A 23,167-nucleotide genomic window follows, 5' to 3' on the forward strand; every position below is an offset into this window, starting at 1 on the left:
TCTCACGACGGTCTAATCCCAGCTCATGTTAACACTACTGTTAACTTAACCTTGCAGAGTGATAACTGAAAACACACAGAATTGCTCAAAGCCCTGTACAACACCCATTCAACATGGACTTCATCTTCACACATGCCAATGTCAACAACCACACCTTCCCATGCTTAATGTTTCCAAGACAGTGTGGTTCCCAAACTGTGGGGCGCATCCCCTAGAGGCATTATTTATTGATTTATTTCACCTTTATTTAACCAGGTAGGCCAGTTGAGAACAAGTTCTCATTTACAACTGCGACCTGGCCAAGATAAAGCAAAGCAGTGCGACACAAACAGAAGAGTTACACATGGAATAAACAAACATACAGTAAATAACACAATAGAAAAGTCTATATAGTGTGTGCAAATGTAGTAAGATTAGTGAGGTAAGGCAATAAAATAGGTCAATGGCAAAATAATTACAATTAGCAATTAAACACTGGAATTTATTTATTTATTTTTTATTTTATCTTTATTTAAACAGGCAAGTCAGTTAAGAACATATTCTTATTTTCAATGACGGCCTGGGAACAGTGGGTTAACTGCCTGTTCAGGGGCAGAACGACAGATTTGTAACTTGTCAGCTCGGGGGTTTGAACTCGCAACCTTCCGGTTACTAGTCCAACGCTCTAACCACTAGGCTACGCTGTGTGCAGAAGATGACTGTGCAAGTAGAGATACTGGGATGATGGGATGATCTCCAATGATGGAAGGGGGCCCAAGTGAAAAGTTTGGGAACCACTGATGTAGAGCACACACACACACACACACACACACACACACACACACACACACACACACACACACACACACACACACGTCCTCCAACGCTAAGGCCGTGTTCTGCCACACTGCTCCTCTCCCCACACTGCCCCCTCAGCAGTGTGAGTCCCGGCCAGCCAGGATGGTGTTGTGGTGCTGCTGAATATTGCTTTATTAGGCTGTTGATTAACTTCATGTGAGTGTATGCACATGTGTGTGCCTAGCCTATATGTTATTGTTAGAGTAAAAATGAGCTTTATTCTACATTATAGCCTATTCAGCAATAAGGAAGGAGGCATTCAAGATTGAGAACAATTCTGTAGTCATGAGACTCTCTTCACCTACCTAGCTTAGCCTTATGTTATGGAATATGCAGTCTTGCGCTACCTCTTAGTTGGCAGGGTTACCTCAATTAGAACACAAATAAAGTATTAAAAAGTATGTCCTCACAACATAGCTTGACATGAAGGCTTGTTCGGGGCAAGTAAAAAGAATAATAGATAACTACAACGACTATAGATTTTACAACAAAAAGAGATCACAATATCAAACAATTACTCCGATCAGAATTGGATCAGGCAGTGCATGCTTGACACGGAGTAAATTGCCTACATTTCAATTTGCTATAGTCTACATCAACACATTTTATATTAACAAAGCAAGAGAACAATGTAGTCACCAAAGCAAAATGTGGTCAGAAAATGTTTCTTTTTTTCTCTCTCAAGTGTCAGATGATCTGGGTCAATAGTCAGTCTATTTTTATAGCGGACACACTGGCGTCTTATTGTTGTAGGATCCCAAATGTTCTATTTTCTCTCCATTTGACATGAATATGACTTGGCCTATTAAGTCACTCTTTCAGGTTAATGGGTGCTAGATAGCAGCGCTACTTTAAGCTCGCAGAAAGTGAAGATGGGAGGCCTAAGGTAATAATGAAAGATAGAAATACATACAAATCAAATAAGAACTTTGAACAATGTGTCGCCCACCAGAAATTATGCATGCCACCCCCCCCCCCCCCCCCCCCAAAAAAAAGATCCTTTCTTGCCGTGGCGAACCAAAATATCAAAAGCCTAATCTTTACAACGGAAATCTCATAAAAGCATTAAGACAAATTAAAGTTGAGTATTTTTAAACTAGCCTAATAGTGTTTGTCGTCCTAAAGTCGCAGCTTTTAAATAGGAATAGTTATGAAAGTATATTCTATTCTCATTCACAGATTTATTTTGAACAACAAATATTTTAGGCCACAAGATGTGAAATTGAGCAAACAATACCAAGATGGAAAAATCTAGAGGGGTCCAAAAAAAACATACTTAGGCAAGAGCGGAGGGAAGCTTATGAAATAAATGCGTAGTTGGCCTACAACCAATCACAAGATGCACACAGACACACAGAGCCTGACAATAGCCTAGGCTACCGTTTTGTGCAACACTCAAACAGAGGCTATTCAAAAATATTTGGCTCCACTAAATACAGTGCCTTAGGAAAGTACCCCTCGACTTGCACACATTTTGTTACTTTACAGCGTTATTCTAAAATGGATTAAATACAACCAATTAAATCAGCAATCTACACACAATACCCTATAATAAAGGTGGACCGATTAATCGGAATGGCCAATTAATTAGGGTCGATTTCAAGGTTTTCATAACAAACGGAAATCGGTATTTCTGGACACCGATTTTGCAGATTTAAACATTTTTATGGAAACCTTTAAATCTTTATTTAACTAGGCAAGTTAGTTAAGAACACATTCTTATTTTCAATGACGGCCTAGGAACTGTGGGTTAACTGCCTTGTTCAGGGGCAGAACAGCAGATTTTCACCTTGTCAGCTAGGGGGATCCAATCTTACAGTTAACTAGTCCAATAACGACCTGCCTCTCTCTCGTTGCACTCCACAAGGAGACTGCCTGTTACACGAATGCAGTAAGCCAAGGTAAGTTGCTAGCTAGCATTAAACTTACCTTATAAAAAACAATCATAATCACTAGTTAACTACACATAGTTGATGATATTACTAGATATTATCTAGCGTGTCCTGTGTTGCGTATAATCTGACTGAGCATACAAGTATCTAAGTGTCTGACTGAGCGGTGGTAGGCAGAAGCAAGCGCGTAAACATGAATTCAAACAGCCCTTTCGTGCGTTTTGCCAGCAGCTCTTCGTTGTGCGGCAAGTATTGCGCGGTTTATGACTTCAAGCATATCAACTCCCGAGAGGAGGTTGGTGTAACCGAAGTGATATGGCTGGCTAGTTAGCGTGCGCTAATAGCGTTTCAAACGTCACTCGCTCACCCTGAGCCTTGGAGTGGTTATTTCCCTTGCTCTGCATGGGTAACGCTGCTTCAAGGGTGGCTGTTGTCGTTGTGTTCCTGGTTCGAGCCCAGGGAGGAGCGAGGAGAGGGACGGAGGCTATACTGTTATCTTGGCAATGCTAAAGTGCCAATAAGAACCTCCAATAGTCAAAGGTTAATGAAATACAAATGGTATAGAGGGAAATAATCCTATAATAACTACAACCTAAAACTTCTTACCTGGGAATATTGAAGACTCATGTTAAAAGGAACCACCAGCTTTCATACATTCTCATGTTCTGAGCAAGGAACTTAAACATTAGTGCAATATTTGCCATGTCAGAAAGCTTTCTCCAACACTTTGCTTTTGCATTATTTAAACCAAATTGAACATGTTTCATTATTTATTTGAGGCTAAATTGATTTTATTGATCTATTATATTAAGTTAAAATAAGTGTTCATTTAGTATTGTTGTAATTGTCATTATTACAAATAAAACTGTTTAAATTATTTTTTAAATTGGCCGATTTAAAAATAAAAAAAATCTGGTTTTTTGTTCCTCCAATAAAATCGGTATCAGCGTTGAAAAATCATAATCGGTCGACCTCTACCCTATAATGCCAAAGCGATGTATAAAAATTAAAAAACAGAAATACCTTATTGATATAAGCATTCAGACTTTTTGCAATGAGACTCGAAATTGAGCTCAGGTGCATCTTGGTTACCATTAATCATCCTTCCCACAACCTCATTGGAGTCAACCTGTGGTAAATTCAATTGATTGGAAATGATTTGGAAAGGCACACCTGTCTATATAAGGTCCCACAGTTGTAAGTGCATGTCAGAGGCAAAAACCAAGCAAGGAGGTTGAAGGAATTGTCTGAGCTCCAAGACAGGAACGTGTCGAGGAATGGTAGCAAAAGAATCCTGCAGCATTGAAGGTCCCCAAGAACACAGTGGCCTCAGTCATTCTTAAATGGAAGAAGTTTGGAACCACCAAGACTTTCTCGAGCTGGCCGCCCGGCCAAACTGAGCAATCAGGGGGAGAAGGGCCTTCGCCAGGGAGGTAACCAAGAACCCAATGGTCACTCTGACAGAGTTCCTCTGTGGAGATGGTAGAACCTTCCAGAAGGACAACCATCTCTGCAGCACTCCACCAATCAAGCATTTATGGTAGAGTGGCCAGACAGAAAAAAACACATGACAGCCCGCTTGAAGTTTGCCAAAAGTCACCTAAAGTCACCCAGACCATGAGAAACATCTCTGGAGAGACCTGAAAATAGCTGTGCAGCAACTCTCCCCATCCAACCTGACAGAGCTTGAGTGGATCTGCAGAGAAGAATGGGAGAAACTCCCCAAATGACAGACAATTTATTTGAGCTACGCGATTCAGCACTCGGCAGTCTCATTCTGTTGTTGACTAGGGCAGCTCTAGCAGGGCAGGAATCTGACTAATTGACTTGTTGGAAAGGTGGCATCCTATGACAGTGCCATGTTCAAAGTCACTGATCTCTTAAGTAAGGTCATTCTACTGCTGATGTTTGTCTATGGATATTGCATGGTTGTGTGCTCTATTTTATTCACCTTTCAGCAACGGGTGTGGCTGAAATAGCCAAATACACTAATTTGAAGGGGTATCCACATACTTATATATACACAGTATATTTTGTCAATGTCATGATTCCTCTTGTTCATCAAGAAAGGAGTGACTTCAGTTCAGTCAAATATTTATATACACTGCTCCAAAAAATAAAGGGAACACTAAAATAACACATCCTAGATCTGAATGAATGAAATATTATTAAATACTTTTTTCTTTACATAGTTGAATGTGCTGACAACAAAATCACACAAAAATGATCAATGGAAATCAAATTTATCAACCCATGGAGGTCTGGATTTGGAGTCACACTCCAAATTAAAGTGGAAAACCACACTACAGGCTGATCCAACTTTGATGTAATGTCCTTAAATCAAGTCAAAATGAGGCTCAGTAGTGTGTGTTGCCTCCACGTGCCTGTATGAACTCCCTACAACACCTGGGCATGCTCTTGATGAGGTGGCGGATGGTCTCCTGAGGGATCTCCTCCCAGACCTGGACTAAAGCATCCGCCAACTCCTGGACAGTCTGTGGTGCAACGTGGCGTTGGTGGATGGAGCGAGACATGATGTTCCAGATGTGCTCAATTGGATTCAGGTCTGGGGAACGGGCGGGCCAGTCCATAGCATCAATGCCTTCCTCTTGCAGGAACTGCTGACACACTCCAGCCACATGAGGTCTAGCATTGTCTTGCATTAGGAGGAACCCAGGGCCAACCGCACCAGCATATGGTCTCACAAGGGGTCTGAGGATCTCAGACCCCTTGTGGATCTCTGGCGAGCACATGGAGGGCTGTGCGGCCCCCCAAAGAAATGCCACCCCACACCATGACTGCTGGAGGATGTTGCAGGCAGCAGAACGTTCTCTACGGTGTCTCCAGACTGTCACATGTGCTCAGTGTGAACCTGCTTTCATCTGTGAAGAGCACAGGGTGCCAGTGGCGAATTTGCCAGTCTTGGTGATCTCTGGCAAATGCCAAACGTCCTGCACGGTGTTGGGCTGTAAGCACAACCCCCACCTGGGCCCTCATACCACTCTCATGGAGTCTGTTTCTGACCATTTGAGCATACACATGCACATTTGTGGCCTGCTGGAGGTCATTTTGCAGGGCTCTGGCAGTGCTCCTCCTTGCACAAATGTGGAGGTAGCGGTCCTGCTGCTGGGTTGTTTCCCTACTACCGCCTCCTCCACGTCTCCTCATGTACTGGCCTGTCTCCTGGTAGCGCCTCCATGCTCTGGACACTACACTGACAGACACAGCAAACCTTCTTGCCACAGCTCGCATTGATGTCCCATCCTGGATGAGCTGCACTACCTGTGCCACTTGTGTGGGTTGTAGACTCTGTCTCATGCTACCACTAGAGTGAAAGCACCGCCAGCATTCAAAAGTGACCAAAACATCAGCCAGGAAGCATAGGAACTGAGAAGTGGTCTGTGGTCACCACCTACAGAACCACTCCTTTATTGGGGGTGTCTTGCTAATTGCCTATAATTTCCACCTGTTGTCTATTCCATTTGCACAACATCAGCATGTGAAATTTATTGTCAATCAGTGTTGCTTCCTAAGTGGACAGTTTGATTTCACAGAAGTGTGATTGACTTGGAGTTACATTGTGTTGTTTAAGTGTTCCCTTTATTTTTTTGAGCAGTGTACATAAAACATGTCCTACTTGTAAAGCCCTACACATTAAGTCTCTGGTAACTGGGTTTGTAAAGAGCCTAAAAAATGTTTTGCACTTGGGACTTACATATTGGTAAAAACTATAAAATCACCCCTTGTGATGCAATGCAGCTTACATAAGTGGGAACGGAGAGAGGCAGATCTGGAAGTAGACTATACCACAACGCTAACATATAGAACACACCGTTTACTTGCAGGAGCAGACCTACAGACTAGGGCTGACCCCAATTATTAGACTGGTCGATTGTTTTAGTTGAGCAGTAGCACATTATTAATTGCACACAAGACACCCGTCTTATTCTTGCCCATCTCAGTGAACTAATCCATTGTGGAAGCCACGGGGATGGCACAGTCCAAGAAGGGGAGTGTGGCTGCACAATGCACGTCTCTCTCCAGAATGCGCTCTCTCCCGCCAATATGTGCACATTCATGGTTTCATAACTTCATTGTGTGAATTATTCGTGTTCAATGGTTAGGGCATATCAATTCCCCATTACATATATCACCAGTAGTACATTTACCATTTGTTCTGTTCAGGTAATGTCTGATAATACATTCAATATATTATAATGCCAGTATTTTACCGTTCTCATTGTCGGAGTGGACACGTTGTTTGCAGAATGCACAACCTATACTACACGTTTGAGAAACTAGTTTTGGTTTATATAATTCCATTTACCAGTTTTGTAATTGTCTTTTGTTTGGAGCGCTCCTGTCAATGTTGAGTAAGTACGTGCACGCATAGACGTAGGCCAATAGGCTTCCTGGCCTGCATGCAAATGTAGTCATAGAAATGCGTCCATTTGGAGACCTGATAGTATTTCTGATTGGCTTAACACACCACCACTAATGACCTGTGGAGCTTCTCAAAGTAATGTTTTTCTTCACCTCAAATAGTAAGCAAACAAAGTCTGTTTATACATCCATTGAGAATGAGAATATTTCCTCAATATATTTGAAAAATCTTTCCAGCTCTCGCTTTTCGATAACCACTCAGAGTGAAAGGGAAAAATGTCATGCCCTGATTCAGTGGAAATTTCATAAAATAGGCTTCTTATCAGTGCTGGAGTTGGACTGAAATAGGTTCAGGTACTCATTTTGGGTGCTGGTACTGTTTATATTTAGGTGCAGGAGCGCCGCAATACTTTTGAGTTAATATTCTATAAGAGGAACAGGAGCTCAAACAGTAGAACATTTTGAGGTGAGGTGAGCTCCTGCACAAGTCAAGCATTGCTTCTTATACCTTGCACAAATAGCCTACAGCTGTTCCCAGAATATTTTATAAAATGTTGCAAGTTCGCTAGTGCAAGCATTGGCCACACCCAAGTTAGTTGATACAATGTTTAAAGTTCGTTGCAAACAGGCCATGTGTAGCAAATGTGATTTATAGCATATTAATTATCAGGATATTTTCTACCTGCAGGCTGCAATCTTATTTGTTGGCTTTATGTAGGCTATTTTTACATAGTTGGCAACCGAAGTTACTTTTTAGGTTTGTAAAACTTTCATTTAGATAGAATTTTGATGAACCACATTACAATGATTGAGCTATGAAGACAAATTAAATGAAACATTCATGAAAATGTGAATCTGAAAATCATAACTGGCATGCAGATTGGTAGAAATGGTAAGATAAATTGGCATTCCACATGAGAAATGTTGCAGACTCCTCGTGTTGCCTTTCAACTTCAGGAGAGTTGGGTGAGGTTAAGTTCTCCCCCCTTCTGGTTATCTAGATCTCTGGCACCCTGGAGGCATCAAACTGTAAGCTTAAAGCCTCAGACAAGCTCAATGCGTCTAGTTGATTTGATTAAAACACATAGGGTGTGTCTATATATGGAAAAATACACGTTTAAACATGTTGAGCCATCGATTTTGTCGGGGACAAGCCTACTTTACATATACATTACATTACATATACTAGATAATATATGCATGAAATTAGTTTTGATTTAGAATGGACCATTAACATGCATCCGTCTCCAAACAAGGGCAGCAGAAAACAAAAACATGCCATCTTTTCACTTAAATGGCGAATGGAGGACGCATTTCCCGGTGGTTTATTTTCATGCCAGCCAGGTAGGCTATACTCCTGTTGTAAATTTAAGGAAAGTGATTAATATTAGGAAAGTTGAGAATAAATAGTAGGCCTAGCCTATAGAAAGATGGGATCCTCCTCTATATGCAGAGCCTATAGAAATGTTGTGCAACATGAGCTCATGGGCTCTCATTAAGTGTTTAATTAGATATTCGATGACATTTGCATTGATGTCAGAGTGATTAGAGGGACAATCGAGTGCTGAGTACCAGGCAGTTAGCAACTTCGCTAGGCTACTAATGACCAGCAGCAGCAGAGCTTGGAGAAGCCTAATTACCATGACTAAGCAGTCATGTGGAATTTGACTGTCATTATGACTCGTGACCGCTGGTGTGGCGGTAATACGGTCACCGCAACAGCCCGAGTAACAACAAAATGTGGAATAAGTCGAGGGGTATGAATACCTTCTGAAGGCATTGTATGCAGAGTGTAGAAAACACTAATCGAGTGTGAAAAACCCAGCAGCGTTGCGGTTCTTGATTCAGACCAGTGCGCCTGGCACCTACTACCATGCCCTGTTCAAAGGCACTTCAATCTTTTGTCTTGCACATTCACCCTTTGAATGGCACACATGCACAATCCATGTCTCAACTGTCTCAAGGCTTAAAAATCCTTTCACCCAACTTCAGCTACACTGATTGAAGTGGATATGCTTTATCTCCTGACGAATCACAAGTTAACTGCATGTATATTTACTTAAAACGTAGCTACAAATATAACAATTTATTGAAAAACTTCCAACGAGCGAAAGGTCACTGGAGTCAAGGCACACAATAGACCAGAGATATTCAACTCTTAAGGCGTCAGCAGGCTTTAGTTCGGCAAGGTGAACAGAATGAGTGTGCTCACATACTCCCTTAAAAAAAGACGTTCGCTTGAAAAACTAGAAAGAAAAAAGCTTCAATAGTTCTGTTTGTCCATTTTGAGATGCCGAAGTATACACTTCCTCAAAATAGTCTGAATTAATCTAAGATAACTCAAGCAATCTGTCATTCATTTCGTTGTGCAATTTTTCATCTGACTAGAATGCTCGGTGCAGTATTTCTTAAGTGAAAAAATGTGCCTGAGGACAAGTCGTCTCTCGTTGAATCCCTACTGCTGACCAACTCACTGGCAAGAGGCGTAAGACCTTGGCTAATGACTTCGGCTTGCCGGAGAAAAAAATAAATACAAAAGTGTGGCCGAACAGCCCCCCCCCCCAAAACCTAGCCGAAGTCCCAAACTAACAAAAACGTCACTAAATGCTGTCATAATATATGCACACTGTTCTGAACTATTTCAGCTGGGAAGCATGCGAACTTTAACATAAAAGGTCCGGAGAATGCTGGTTAGAGTGGAACCTGTGGAACTGGCTTCGAGGTCCAGAATTGAGTTTGAGGGCAATAGATAGTAGGGCTGGGACAATACCAGTATCGCAATACTTGTTAGTATCATAGCAAGTAAACAAAACACATAGCAGATTTAACTTTTTAGGAAAACAGCCCTAATGTTGGAGACAAACATCTTTATGTTTTCACCCAGAGTCATATGTATTTATTTCCCAAGCTATAGCACACAATCATTCACATACAGCAGGTTAAAGGACCAATGAGTTTGATCTGTTACGCGTTTTTTGTAATGGAAAGATATTGCAATACTGGTATCATCCCGGCCCTAATAGACAGGTGTGGACAGGAAAAGACATCTAAAAAGGAGTGTTCTGGGATCGCATATCTACGTGAGGGTTAGTGTGCACAGACAGAGATTCTGCTCAACAATCACCTGCTAACATCAACAACAGTGGTGCTGTAGCCTAGATAAGGACAGACACCCCACCTTCCCTCACCAGACAGACACTGCTTCATATCCAGTGACCCACACAAACCAAAACTGAGATGTGGGAGCACTGCACACACACAGAGTAAATGAAAGAAAAGATTGTTTTTAAGTTGAATGGTGAGGTGTTGGAGGATTTTTTTAAAGTCTCCCTTAAAACATTGAAATCAGCAGCCTGATAAGTGTCATAGGGATAGGCTATTATCAATCATCTTAGCCTCAGCATTTTTCTAACTAATTATTTCAAGAAACAAGCAGCCAACAAGCAAAAACAGAGCTCTCATTTAAACAGCCCCGAAACCCAAAAGGTGCTTTATTGTCACACCCACACAATGCCACAGATGTCTCAAGTTTACGGAACATGCAATTGGCATGATGACTGCAGGAATTTCCACCAGAGCTGTTGCTAGATGATTGAAAGTTAACGTTGGAGGCTTATGGTAGAGAAATTGTTAAGAGAATGTGGCAGTACGTCCAACCGGCATCACAAACGCAGGCCACCTGTAATCATGCAAGCCAAGGAACTCCACATCCGGCTTCTTCACCTGTGGGATTGTTGAGACTAGCCACCTGGAACCAGGATTAGTCGGACCAGGCAATGTTTTTCCACTCCTCAATTGTCCAGTGTTGGTTATCGCATGCCCACTGGAAACACTCGAGTCGAACCCGGTGTGGTCGTCTACTGCAATAACCCATCCGTGACAAGGACCGGTGAGTTGTGCATTCCAAGATGGCGTTCTGCAAACGAATGTTGTACTCGGCCCCGATGATCATACCATGCTCAAAGTCACTTAGAATGGGCAAAGTGAGTGACCTAACATTCCAAACAAACAGTAACTGAATGCCTAGATGCCCATTTTATATAGCAAGCCACGTGACTCACTGATTTGTTTAACACTTTTTTGGTTACTACATGATTCCGTGTGTTATTTCATAGTTTGTCATCACTTATTCTACAATGTAGAAAATAGTAAAAAGAAAAGAAACCCTACAGCCAATGGTAAGATGACAGGCTGTGTCGCAGCTGGCTGCGACGGGGAGACCTATGAGGCAGCTCACAATTGGTCCAGCGTGGTCCGGGTTAGGGGAGGGTTTGGCTGGCCGGGATGTCCTTCTCACGTCGCACTCTAGCGACTGTGGCAGGCCAGGTGCATGCACTCCGACTTCAGTTGCCAGTTGTACGGTGTTTCCTCCGACACATTGGTGCGGCTGGCTTCCGGGTTAAGCGAGCAGTATATAGCATTTACATAAGTATTCAGACCCTTCACTCAGTACTTTGTTGAAGCACCTTTGGCAACAATTACAGCCTTCAGCCTTCTTTGGTATGACGCTACAAGCTTAATACACCTGTATTTGGGGAATTTCTCCCATTCTCTGCAGATCCTCTCAAGCTCTGTCAGGTTGGATGGAGTACATCACTGCACAGCTATTTTCAGGTCTCTCCAGAGATGTTTGATCGGGTTCAAGTCCGGCCTCTGGCTGGGCCACTCAAGGACATTCAGAGACATGTCCCGAAGCCACTCCTGCGTGGTCTTGGCTGTGTGCTTAGGGTTGTTGTCCTGTTGGAAGGTGAACCGTCACCCCAGTGTGAGGTCCTGAGAGCTCTGGAGCAGGTTTTCATCAAGGATTTCTCTGTACTTTGCTCCGTTCATCTTTCCCTTGATCCTGACTAGTCTCCCAGTCACTGCTGCTGAAAAACATACTGTGGATATGATGCTGCCACCACGCTTCACCATAGGAATGGTTTTGGCCAGGTGAAGAGTGGTGCCTGGTTTCCTCCAGAAGTGACGCTTGGTATTCAGGCCAAGGAGATCAACCTTGGTTTCATCAGACCAGAGAATCTGGTTTCTCATGGTCAGAGTCCTTTAGGTGACTTTTGGCAAACTTCAAGCGGGCTGTCATGTGCCTTTTACTGAAGAGTGGCTTCTGTCTGGCCACTCTACCATAAAGGCCTGATTGGTGGAGTGCTGCAGAGATGCTTGTCCTGGAACGTTTCAGGGCTCCTGAGTGGCGCAGTGGTCTAAGGCACTGCATCTCAGTGCATGAGGCATCACTACTGTCCCTGGTTCGAATCCAGGTTGCATCACATCCGGCTGTGATTGGGTGAGGGTTTGGCCTGGGTAGGCAGTCATTGTAAATAAGAATTTGTTCTTAACTCACTTGACTAGTTGGGATTTATTTATCTCTCATCTCCGCAGAGGAACTCTGGAGCTCTGTCAGAGTGGCCATTGGGCTCTTGGTCACCTCTCTGACCAAGGCCCTTCTCCCTCTATTGCTCAGTTCGGCAGGGTGGCCAGGAAGTCTTGGTGGTTCCAAACTTCCATTCCAGAATGACGGAGGCCAATGTGTTTTTGGGCACCTTCAATGCTTCAGGAATTTTTGGGAAGAGGCAGCTCTGTGCCTCGACAAAATCCAGTCTCAGAGCTCTACGGACAATTAATTCAACCTCATGGCTTGATTTGTGTGTATATATAAACTCAGCAAAAAAAAAGAAACCGCACTTCTTCAGGACTGTCTTTCAAAGATAATCTAAATAACTTCACAGATATTCATTGTAAAGGGTTTAAACACCATTTCCCATGCTTGTTCAACGAACCATAAACAATTCATGATCATGCACCTGTAGAACGGTCGTTAAGACACTAACAGCTGACAGACGTTAGGCAATTAAGGTCACAGTTATGAAAACTTACGACACTAAAGAGGCCTTTCTATTGACTCTGAAAAACACCAAAAGAAATATGCCCAGTGTCCCTGCTTATCTGCGTGAACGTGCCTTAGGCATGCTGCAAGGAGGCATGAGGACTGCAGATGTGGCCAGGGCAATAAATTGCAATGTCCGTACTGTGAGACGCCTAAGACAGCGCTACAGGGAGACAGCTGATCGACCTCACAGGGGCAGACCACGTGTAACAGCACCTGCACAGGATCGGTACATCCGAACATCTCACATGCGCGGCAGGTACAAGATGGCAACAACAACTGCCTGAGTTACACCAGGAAAGCACAATCCCTCCATCAGTGCTCAGACTCACCGCAATAGGCTGAGAGAGGCTGGACTGAGGGCTTGTAGGTCTGTTTTAAGGCAGGTCCTCACCAGACATCACCGGCAACAACGTCACCTATGGGCACAAACCCACTGTCACTGGACCAGACAGGACTGGCAAAAAAGTACTCTTCACTGACAAGTTGCGGTTTTGTCTCATTTACATTTACATTTAAGTCATTTAGCAGACGCTCTTATCCAGAGCGACTTACAAATTGGTGCATTCACCTTATGACATCCAGTGGGACAGTCACTTAACAATAGTGCATCTAAAACTTAGGGGGGGTGGGGTGAGAGGGATTACTTAACCTATCCTAGGTATTCCTTAAAGAGGTGGGGTTTCAGGTGTCTCCGGAAGGTGGTGATTGACTCCGCTGTCCTGGCGTCGTGAGGGAGTTTGTTCCACCATTGGGGGGCCAGGGCAGCGAACAGTTTTGACTGGGCTGAGCGGGAGCTGTACTTCCTCAGTGGTAGGGAGGCGAGCAGGCCAGAGGTGGATGAACGCAGTACCCTTGTTTGGGTGTAGGGCCTGATCAGAGCCTGGAGGTACTGAGGTGCCGTTCCCCTCACAGCTCCGTAGGCAAGCACCATGGTCTTGTAGCGGATGCGAGCTTCAACTGGAAGCCAGTGGAGTGAACGGAGGAGCGGGGTGACGTGAGAGAACTTGGGAAGGTTGAACACCAGACGGGCTGCGGCGTTCTGGATGAGTTGAAGGGGTTTAATGGCACAGGCAGGGAGCCCAGCCAACAGCGAGTTGCAGTAATCCAGACGGGAGATGACAAGTGCCTGGATTAGGACCTGCGCCGCTTCCTGTGTGAGGCAGGGTCGTACTCTGCGGATGTTGTAGAGCATGAACCTACAGGAACGGGCCACCGCCTTGATGTTAGTAGAGAACGACAGGGTGTTGTCCAGGATCACGCCAAGGTTCTTGGCGCTCTGGGAGGAGGACACAATGGAGTTGTCGACCGTGATGGCGAGATCATGGAACGGGCAGTCCTTCCCCGGGAGGAAGAGCAGCTCCGTCTTGCCGAGGTTCAGCTTGAGGTGGTGATCCGTCATCCACACTGATATGTCTGCCAGACATGCAGAGATGCGATTCGCCACCTGGTCATCAGAAGGGGGAAAGGAGAAGATTAATTGTGTGTCGTCTGCATAGCAATGATAAGAGAGACCATGTGAGGTTATGACAGAGCCAAGTGACTTGGTGTATAGCGAGAATAGGAGAGGGCCAAGAACAGAGCCCTGGGGACACCAGTGGTGAGAGCGCGTGGTGAGGAGACAGATTCTCGCCACGCCACCTGGTAGGAGCGACCTGTCAGGTAGGACGCAATCCAAGCGTGGGCCGCGCCGGAGATGCCCAACTCGGAGAGGGTGGAGAGGAGGATCTGATGGTTCACAGTATCGAAGGCAGCCGATAGATCTAGAAGGATGAGAGCAGAGGAGAGAGAGTTAGCTTTAGCAGTGCGGAGCGCCTCCGTGATACAGAGGAGAGCAGTCTCAGTTGAATGACTGGTCTTGAAACCTGACTGATTTGGATCAAGAAGGTCATTCAGAGAGAGATAGCGGGAGAGCTGGCCAAGGACGGCACGTTCAAGAGTTTTGGAGAGAAAAGAAAGAAGGGATACTGGTCTGTAATTGTTGACATCGGAGGGATCGAGTGTAGGTTTTTTCAGAAGGGGTGCAACTCTCGCTCTCTTGAAGACGGAAGGGACGTAGCCAACGGTCAGGGATGAGTTGATGAGCGAGGTGAGGTAAGGGAGAAGGTCTCCGGAAATGGTCTGGAGAAGAGAGGAGGGGATAGGGTCAAGCGGGCAGGTTGTTGGGCGGCCGGCCGTCACAAGACGCGAGATTTCATCTGGAGAGAGAGGGGAGAAAGAGGTCAGAGCACAGGGTAGGGCAGTGTGAGCAGAACCAGCGGTGTCGTTTGACTTAGCAAACGAGGATCGGATGTCGTCGACCTTCTTTTCAAAATGGTTGACGAAGTCATCTGCAGAGAGGGAGGAGGGGGGGGGGGGGCGGAGGATTCAGGAGGGAGGAGAAGGTGGCAAAGAGCTTCCTAGGGTTAGAGGCAGATGCTTGGAATTTAGCGTGGTAGAAAGTGGCTTTAGCAGCAGAGACAGAGGAGGAAAATGTAGAGAGGAGGGAGTGAAAGGATGCCAGGTCCGCAGGGAGGCGAGTTTTCCTCCATTTCCGCTCGGCTGCCCGGAGCCCTGTTCTGTGAGCTCGCAATGAGTCATCGAGCCACGGAGCGGGAGGGGAGGACCGAGCCGGCCTGGAGGATAGGGGACATAGAGAGTCAAGGGATGCAGAGAGGGAGGAGATGAGGGTTGAGGAGGCAGAATCAGGAGATAGGTGGGAGAAGGTTTGAGCGGAGGGAAGAGATGATAGGATGGAAGAGGAGAGAGTAGCGGGGGAGAGAGAGCGAAGGTTGGGACGGCGCGATACCATCCGAGTAGGGGCAGTGTGGGAGGTGTTGGATGAGAGCGAGAGGGAAAAGGATACAAGGCAGTGGTCGGAGACTTGGAGGGGAGTTGCAGTGAGGTTAGTGGAAGAACAGCATCTAGTAAAGATGAGGTCGAGCGTATTGTCTCACCAGGGGTGATGGTCAGATTTGCGTTTATCGTTGAAGGAATGAGCGTTATACCGAGGCCTGTCCTCAGAAGCGGGATCAATTTGGAGGGTCCGTCATGGTCTGGGGCAGTGTGTCACAGCATCATCGGATTGTTGTCAATGCAGGCAATCTCAACACTGTGCGTTATCCTCCTCCCTCATGTGGAACCATTCCTGCAGGCTCATTCTGACATGACCCTTCAGCATGACAATTCCACCAGCCATACTGCTCGTTTTGTGCGTGATTTCCTGCAAGACAGGAATGTCAGTGTTCTGCCATGGCCAGCGAAGAGCCCGGATCTCAATCCCATTGAGCACGCCTGGGACCTGTTGGATCAGAGCGTGAGGGCTCACACACACACACACACACATCCACACACACACACACACACACACACACACACACACACACACACACACACACACACACACACACATAGCCTGCTGGGTGGGCGAGAGAAAGAAAAGTGCATGAACTTCATGATTAAGAGAAGATGAGGAGACGGACAGATTTCAAAGTTTTGGGAGTTCAAGGCAGGAGAAGGAAAGAAGAGTGCGGCTCCTCATTTCGGGATGGCCGGGAGCGCGTAGGAGACATTTGGGCTGTGTCACAACACCCTCCCTCGCCTGCAGGTCTCCCTCTGTGCCTATTCGCAGGAACAGAGTGAGCAAGCAAAGGAGTGCCAGTAGCAGCCACCCCCGGACCTTCTGAAAGGAGAAGGACATTTAAAATGTTCCCGATAGATCAAACCTGGAATCTGTGTGCTGCTCTGAGACACACCTCACTGAGGTGGCTCAGCGACAGGCTCCAGAGAAAAGACAGAGAGAATAGACACTCTGAGCAAAGGTGTACTGTGTTGTGTGGTTAACACTTTTCAGTGTGAGCCAAGGGGATAAGAAGAGACACTAACCACAACGTCAATGGAGTGGTTGATTAAAAGTAAACCAATTAACTGCTGTAGAAATAATAAATGTCTGCTGACCATGACAAATGGACTCGCATGGAACCGATGGCAGATTGAAGACAAATTGGCCAACAAAAATAAACTTTACGAGAGCAATCTAAAAAGAACAAGGTGTGACAGCTTAAAAAGACTGTTTCATCTTCCCCAAGTGCTCACAGAACAGTTCATGTTGGGTTTGGGACTGGGTAGAGTTCATTGGATACATTATGTAAGGGGAAATTAAGCAAATGTCTTTGAATTCCCTTCAACAAAAGAACCAGCAGTTAATCCAAGTGACCAGGGCAAAGAGCCTAATCCCTCAGCACAACATACTGTACCTTAAATCCCTTTATTTTTAAAGATGACAAAGTGGAATCTGTGGCAAGTCACAATTCTTATTCGCCAAAAATAAATGGTACAAATCTTGCAGAGGCAGATATGACTACATATTAAAAAAAAGATTTACAGAAGATAAGAACATGCATGATTTTAGTTATGTCACACCAAAAAACAACCAAAACCAAAGATTGAACTAGCTGACTATGGTGAATTCAGCTCCAACTACATCTACTGTATTTGCCAAAGGTCAATACTTTTTAATGTACTTATGGTTGTAATCTGTAGTTGCATAGCTTTGTTTGCTGAAATCCATAATTTTTAATAACACATCAAATACAACCAACTGTTTCCTCATTGTTACCGCAACTCAGCGTGAATGCTTATGTGCCAATTCAATCTCAACAAGGAAAGAGTTGGTAGTATTTGATTAAATATTTAATTAAAAAGTTTGGATTTCAGCAAATAAATAAAGGCAGACAACTAGAGAGGGCAAATGTACAAGGCAAGCGTTCCTCAAATTTACATTTTTGGAAGTATTGACCTTGGGCGACTAAATGTAGCTGGAGCCGAATTCCACAAAGCCTGGTCAACTCCGTTGATGAAGTTAATCAGAAACGTCCTTCACCATGGAGTTGAGTTTAGTCAGCGAAGGTTGACGTAGGTATACATTTCAGTCAACACTTCAGCAAGCAATGCCACTGAAGTGAATTATTATTTGACTGTTGTAGATAGAATGACAACAATGAAACATATTCAATTTCCACTGCTTTGCTGTAAGGCTTATGAAAAAGCACACGTTTCATAACATGCACTCACTGCAATGGCAATGCAGTCTGAGCACCGATGATGTGCACTAGGCTCCCATTGTCCACAGTTGACACACTGGGCAGAATAAACACGACAAATGTTTTAACAATGACATCTCCCACAATTACATTTGGCATGCAAACGAAAAAGTACCCTTACCTTTCGCATTCGCTACGTGACATTTCTTGAATAATTTGCATTAAATGGTAAAATAATTTGCATTCAATTGTCAATAAATTTTCTGTTACATACAGGTTGGGATTTCTTTCATCGGTTTCTTGAGGAGCAACGACGCTGTCGGTCCCCTCCAGGAATACAAAATCCAATTCGAGAGTTCCGGAAACGCACAGCCAAAATCTTAAGAAAATGGGGATCAAATTGATTGAGACACATTATCAGTTTGCGTAATACATTAATATGCATAAAGTTAAATACGCCGCAAACTAATTATTATGTTGATTCTCATATTTTTTTGCTACACATTTAGCTCAACTGCAATTTAGACAGACAATTAATATCCAATTGCTATACCACCAAAATAAATAAATATGTTAAATGAAGCCTGTATTTCAAAACCATAAAATGAACCCGTTTTAGATTGTTGTCCAATTACTATGGGTTTTCAATTAATGACATGGAAGCTTTTCCAAGTCTACATTTTCTCTCTTCTTACACAGTAACCTAACACATTGATTTCTGAGTTAATTGATCGATGGAATGGTAATTAACAGAGTATTTTGTCATATATTTCACGCAGCATCTGTAGTAGGCTAGTAGTCTACTGGGTTATCTTCAGAAAGCAGTCTGCATCACCTCTAAATTCTCTTATTCTCGCGGTGCCCCCTACTGCCTAACTATGTTAAACGCGCCTTGATTTAGTTATGAACCCGCTTTTCACGCACTTCTGGTTCGTCGCAGGGTTTTTCTTCTTTGTCAATGTCACGTGTGACATTATACATATTAACATATTCGTTAGAGAAAAAACAAACTCAGAGTTAAGATGTTCATCTTTCGGCAGGTAGCCTAGAGGTTAGAGAGGTGAGCCAGGAACTGGAGGGTTGCCAGATTGAATCCCATGTTAGATGGGAAGAATCTGGTGGGAAGTGAGCTGGCAACTGGAGGATTGCTGGTGTCAGATTCTAGATGCCATCGCCTGTTGTTGTGCCCTTGAGCAAGGCACTTAACCCACCCACAACAACTCCCCGTGGCAGCCCCCCACACCTCTCAAAAAAAACAGTATATGTAGGCCCGTGTGTCTTTCGGAGGGGTTGGGTTAAAACTAGAAGGCATATTTCAGTTGGACCTTGTGGGCAATTGAACAAAAAAGTTATCTTAATCTTAAAAAATATAAATAGGCCTACTATCGTTAGGCTATAACATGTAACCACAATCTATTGGTTAGTCTATGTCTAAAATACAATTGGTCAGATTTTTTATACTCATTTCCTAATTACAATATGTTTTGTTTTGTATTGCCATTGTGATTGGTCCTTGAACCCATGGGAGGCCATTTAGAAATCTATAAAACCCTCCTTCAATTTTAGGTAGAAAGAAGTCAGACCATTGTTTTCAACATAATATACTCATGTTCGCATATACCTATTCCTGGACCATCTATATTAGTTTTGCATCCGGTTTACACGGCCAACTCCACAGCGTTAAAACAATTTGGATCTCAGTAAAATACGAGGTCAAATCATGAAGCCAGTGGTCTTCAGGTCGGAAAGTCGGAGCTCTAGAAAGAGGCCCGAGTTCCCAAGTTGGATTTCCGAGTTGGATGGCCATACAAATCGATTTTTCCCAGTTGGCCCTAGTTTTTTTAGAGTGCCCTGTCGTTTTGAACGCACTGAATTCGGAAGTCAAACATTTCCCTGTTTTGAACGCGGCATCAGCAGCAACAAAATCATGCAATAACATGGCAGACGTTGGATGAATATGAAATGTTAATATCTTTGGCTGTGAGTGATAGAAAAAAATGGCCTCAGTGACAATTATTAGAATAATTAAATTAATGTTTTGTGCACAAAGGTCATGACAAAAGTGTCTTATTAGGAATTTTCTAATCTTGACTTCTCTATCTTTCTGGGCCGGGCGTCAGTTAAACTGCAGTACCGAAGCAAGACTGTAGGAGCTGTCTAAACCATGCTTCTCGACCGGAACACTGGCCTCTTGGTAAAAACCCCAATGAAGACTCGGGGCCTGTGTGGTGACACCAGTGGAGGCTGGTGGGACAAGCTATAAGAGGACGGCTCATTGTAAAGGCTGGAATGGAATTATGGAACAGAGTCAAACATGGTTTCCATATGATTTAATTGATTAGGATCCCCCTTAGCCGACACCAATGGCGACAGCTAGTCTTACTAGTGTCTGACATATAACGAAAAAGACATTACAGACAAAATACTTTACAATTTACATACATTTAAAAACATGAACATGTAGTGTGTGCAACTATTAGTTCCACATACATGTCAGTACATACACACAACACGTAGGTCACATGGGGGAGAGGCGTGAGGTGTTGCTTTCTTTGTTGTTTGAAACCAGGTTTTCTGTTCACTTGCGCTATATAAGATGGAAGGGAGTTCCATTCAATCATGGGTCTGTATAATACTGTATGTTTCCTTGCATTTGTTCTGGACCTGGGGACTGTGAAAAGACCCCTGGTGGCATGTCTGGTGGGGTAAGTGTGTGTTGGTGATGTGTGTAAGTTGCAGTTTAACTAGGTCTTTCTCTATGTTGGATGTGTTTGATACAGTTCCATTAATTCCATTCCAGCCATTACTATGAGCCCTTCCTCCTATGGTTCCACGCACCAGTCTCCTCCAGGTGACTCTCATTGTTCTCGGAACGGATGGCTTCTATTGTTGTGGCAAAATGGAGTACAGCTACGGGCCAAAAGTTGCATGTTCATGTTGCGTTGGGGACAACTGTAGCATTTTAGCTAAGCCTAAACCTTTTCCTAACCTGCTACGTTAATTATCCTAATCTGCTACGTTAATTATCCTAACCTGCTACGTTAGCTATCCTAACCTGCTACGTTAATTATCCTAACCTGCTACGTTAGCTATCCTAACCTGCTACGTTAATTATCCTAACCTGCTACGTTAGCTATCCTAACCTGCTACGTTAATTATCCTAACCTGCTACATTAGCTATCCTAACCTGCTACGTTAATTATCCTAACCTGCTACGTTAGCTATCCTAACCTGCTTTGTGAAGTCAAGCTATCAGAGTCACCACACCTGCAAACTTGAGGTTATATCAATAAAGACCAGTTTTTATCAACTTCCATTGCCGAATTCCCTTTTCACTTCAGTTTTCTCCTCAAATAATTTACCTGGTTGGAGAGCGATGTACTGGCAGTGTTCACTTCCACTCTAACAAGCAAACAGAATTGATCTGTAAAAAAATATAATTCATTAGCTAATTAACTAAAGTCATATCCTTTTGGTCCATTTCTCTTATAAACTTGAAATAATAACTTGTTTTTCCACAACAGCACACTGAAAATGTGTGGAGTGTTTGGAATGATAGGAGTCAGAGCAAGTTTAATGGGGGCGTGGAGACTACTCCCACTGGACACAGACGTCAATTCAACGTCTATTTCATGTTTGTTCAATGTAATTGACTTGAAATTATGTCAAATCAACGTTGATTCAACCAGTGGGGGTCCAGTAGCTACAGATTATTACACCAGATAATGTAATTTACCAAAGATTTTTGATAAATCACATTATCTGGTGTAACAATCTGTAGCTAGGAGGCTATTGAAGACTGATCTTGACTTACAATGATTTTGTAGCTGCAAACACCTACGCTACAGCATTTACCTTTACTAGCTATCAGACTTGGGTCAAACCAATGCAGATGTCAAACCAAATGTATGGCCCTTTCACATTGAATATTTTCTCTCTGTCTGTTTATTCTCCCCCAATATTCTGTTCTATGTTATGATGGCATGTTATCTATCTAATCTATCTATTATGTCTATCATCTGTAATAACTCTTCTCTCAGCTCAGTCAACCCTCTGTCTGTCTCCCAATCCCCCGACAGGGATCTGAAGGCTTTGTGAATGTAGTCGGAGATTGAGACCAAAATAAGTGGCCGGAGAGCCAAAGGCCCTGAGCCAGTGAACTTGTTCCAATTTCCTGAGGAGCCGTCGTTGTTGCTTCCCTCACTGTTCCTCGGATCCCCTGCATCAATCACAACGAGCCTTGGCTGGCACTCAGTCAGGCAGGCATCCTGAGCTGAGCTCTGCAATGTAAATTCAGCAGCATTACACCACCAGTGCCTAGAATTACCCCCATTTCAGCCCAGTCTAGCTCCTTCTGGGAGAGATGCAGTCCTTCTTCCATTTCAAGCCCCTGTCAGTTTTCTGTGCTTCTTCATGTTTGTTTTTAAATCCTCTACTATGAGACAGAGCAAAGCAGGGCCCATTCTGACAGTGGTCTCGATACACCTAGCGCTGAGAGAGAGGCATCATACCCAACTGCCATTCCAGGATGATTTTATTATTTTGGTAGGCCTTATCAGGGGTTACCTGGGTCCATGTAACCTTTCCTTACTTATTGAATCAGATGTTTAAGTTTGTGTTTAAGAATGCAACCAAACCATACACACCCTTAATAATGTTTCTGACATTGATTACTGTAGTATCTGTATAGAAGGATGATGAAACTTGTCAACTGTTTGTGCAGGCTTTTTTCCCAGACTTACATGAACACAACTAATTGCAGGATCATGTGTGTTAAATTAGGATTGGAACAAAATCCTGTAAGAGGGTGGCTCTCTAGGAGAAGGGTGTCTCTCCAGGAGGAGGGTGGCTCTCCATGAGGAGGGTGGCTCTCCATGAGGAGGGTGCCTCTCCTGGAGAAGGGTGGCTCTCCGGTAGGAGGGTGGCTCTCCAGGAGAAGGGGGTCTCTCCAGGAGAAGGGGGTCTCTCCAGTAGGAGGGTGGCTCTCCAGGAGAAGGGGGTCTCTCCAGGAGAAGGGGGTCTCTCCAGTAGGAGGGTGGCTCTCCAGGAGGAGGGTGGCTCTCCAGGAAGAGGGTGGCTCTCCAGGAGGAGGGTGGCTCTCCATGAGGAGGGTGGCTCTCCAGCAGGAGGGTGGCTCTCCAGGAGAAGGGTGG

Source organism: Oncorhynchus gorbuscha, linkage group LG10, assembly GCF_021184085.1.
Source record: "Oncorhynchus gorbuscha isolate QuinsamMale2020 ecotype Even-year linkage group LG10, OgorEven_v1.0, whole genome shotgun sequence".
Classification (NCBI taxonomy): Eukaryota; Metazoa; Chordata; class Actinopteri; order Salmoniformes; family Salmonidae; genus Oncorhynchus; species Oncorhynchus gorbuscha.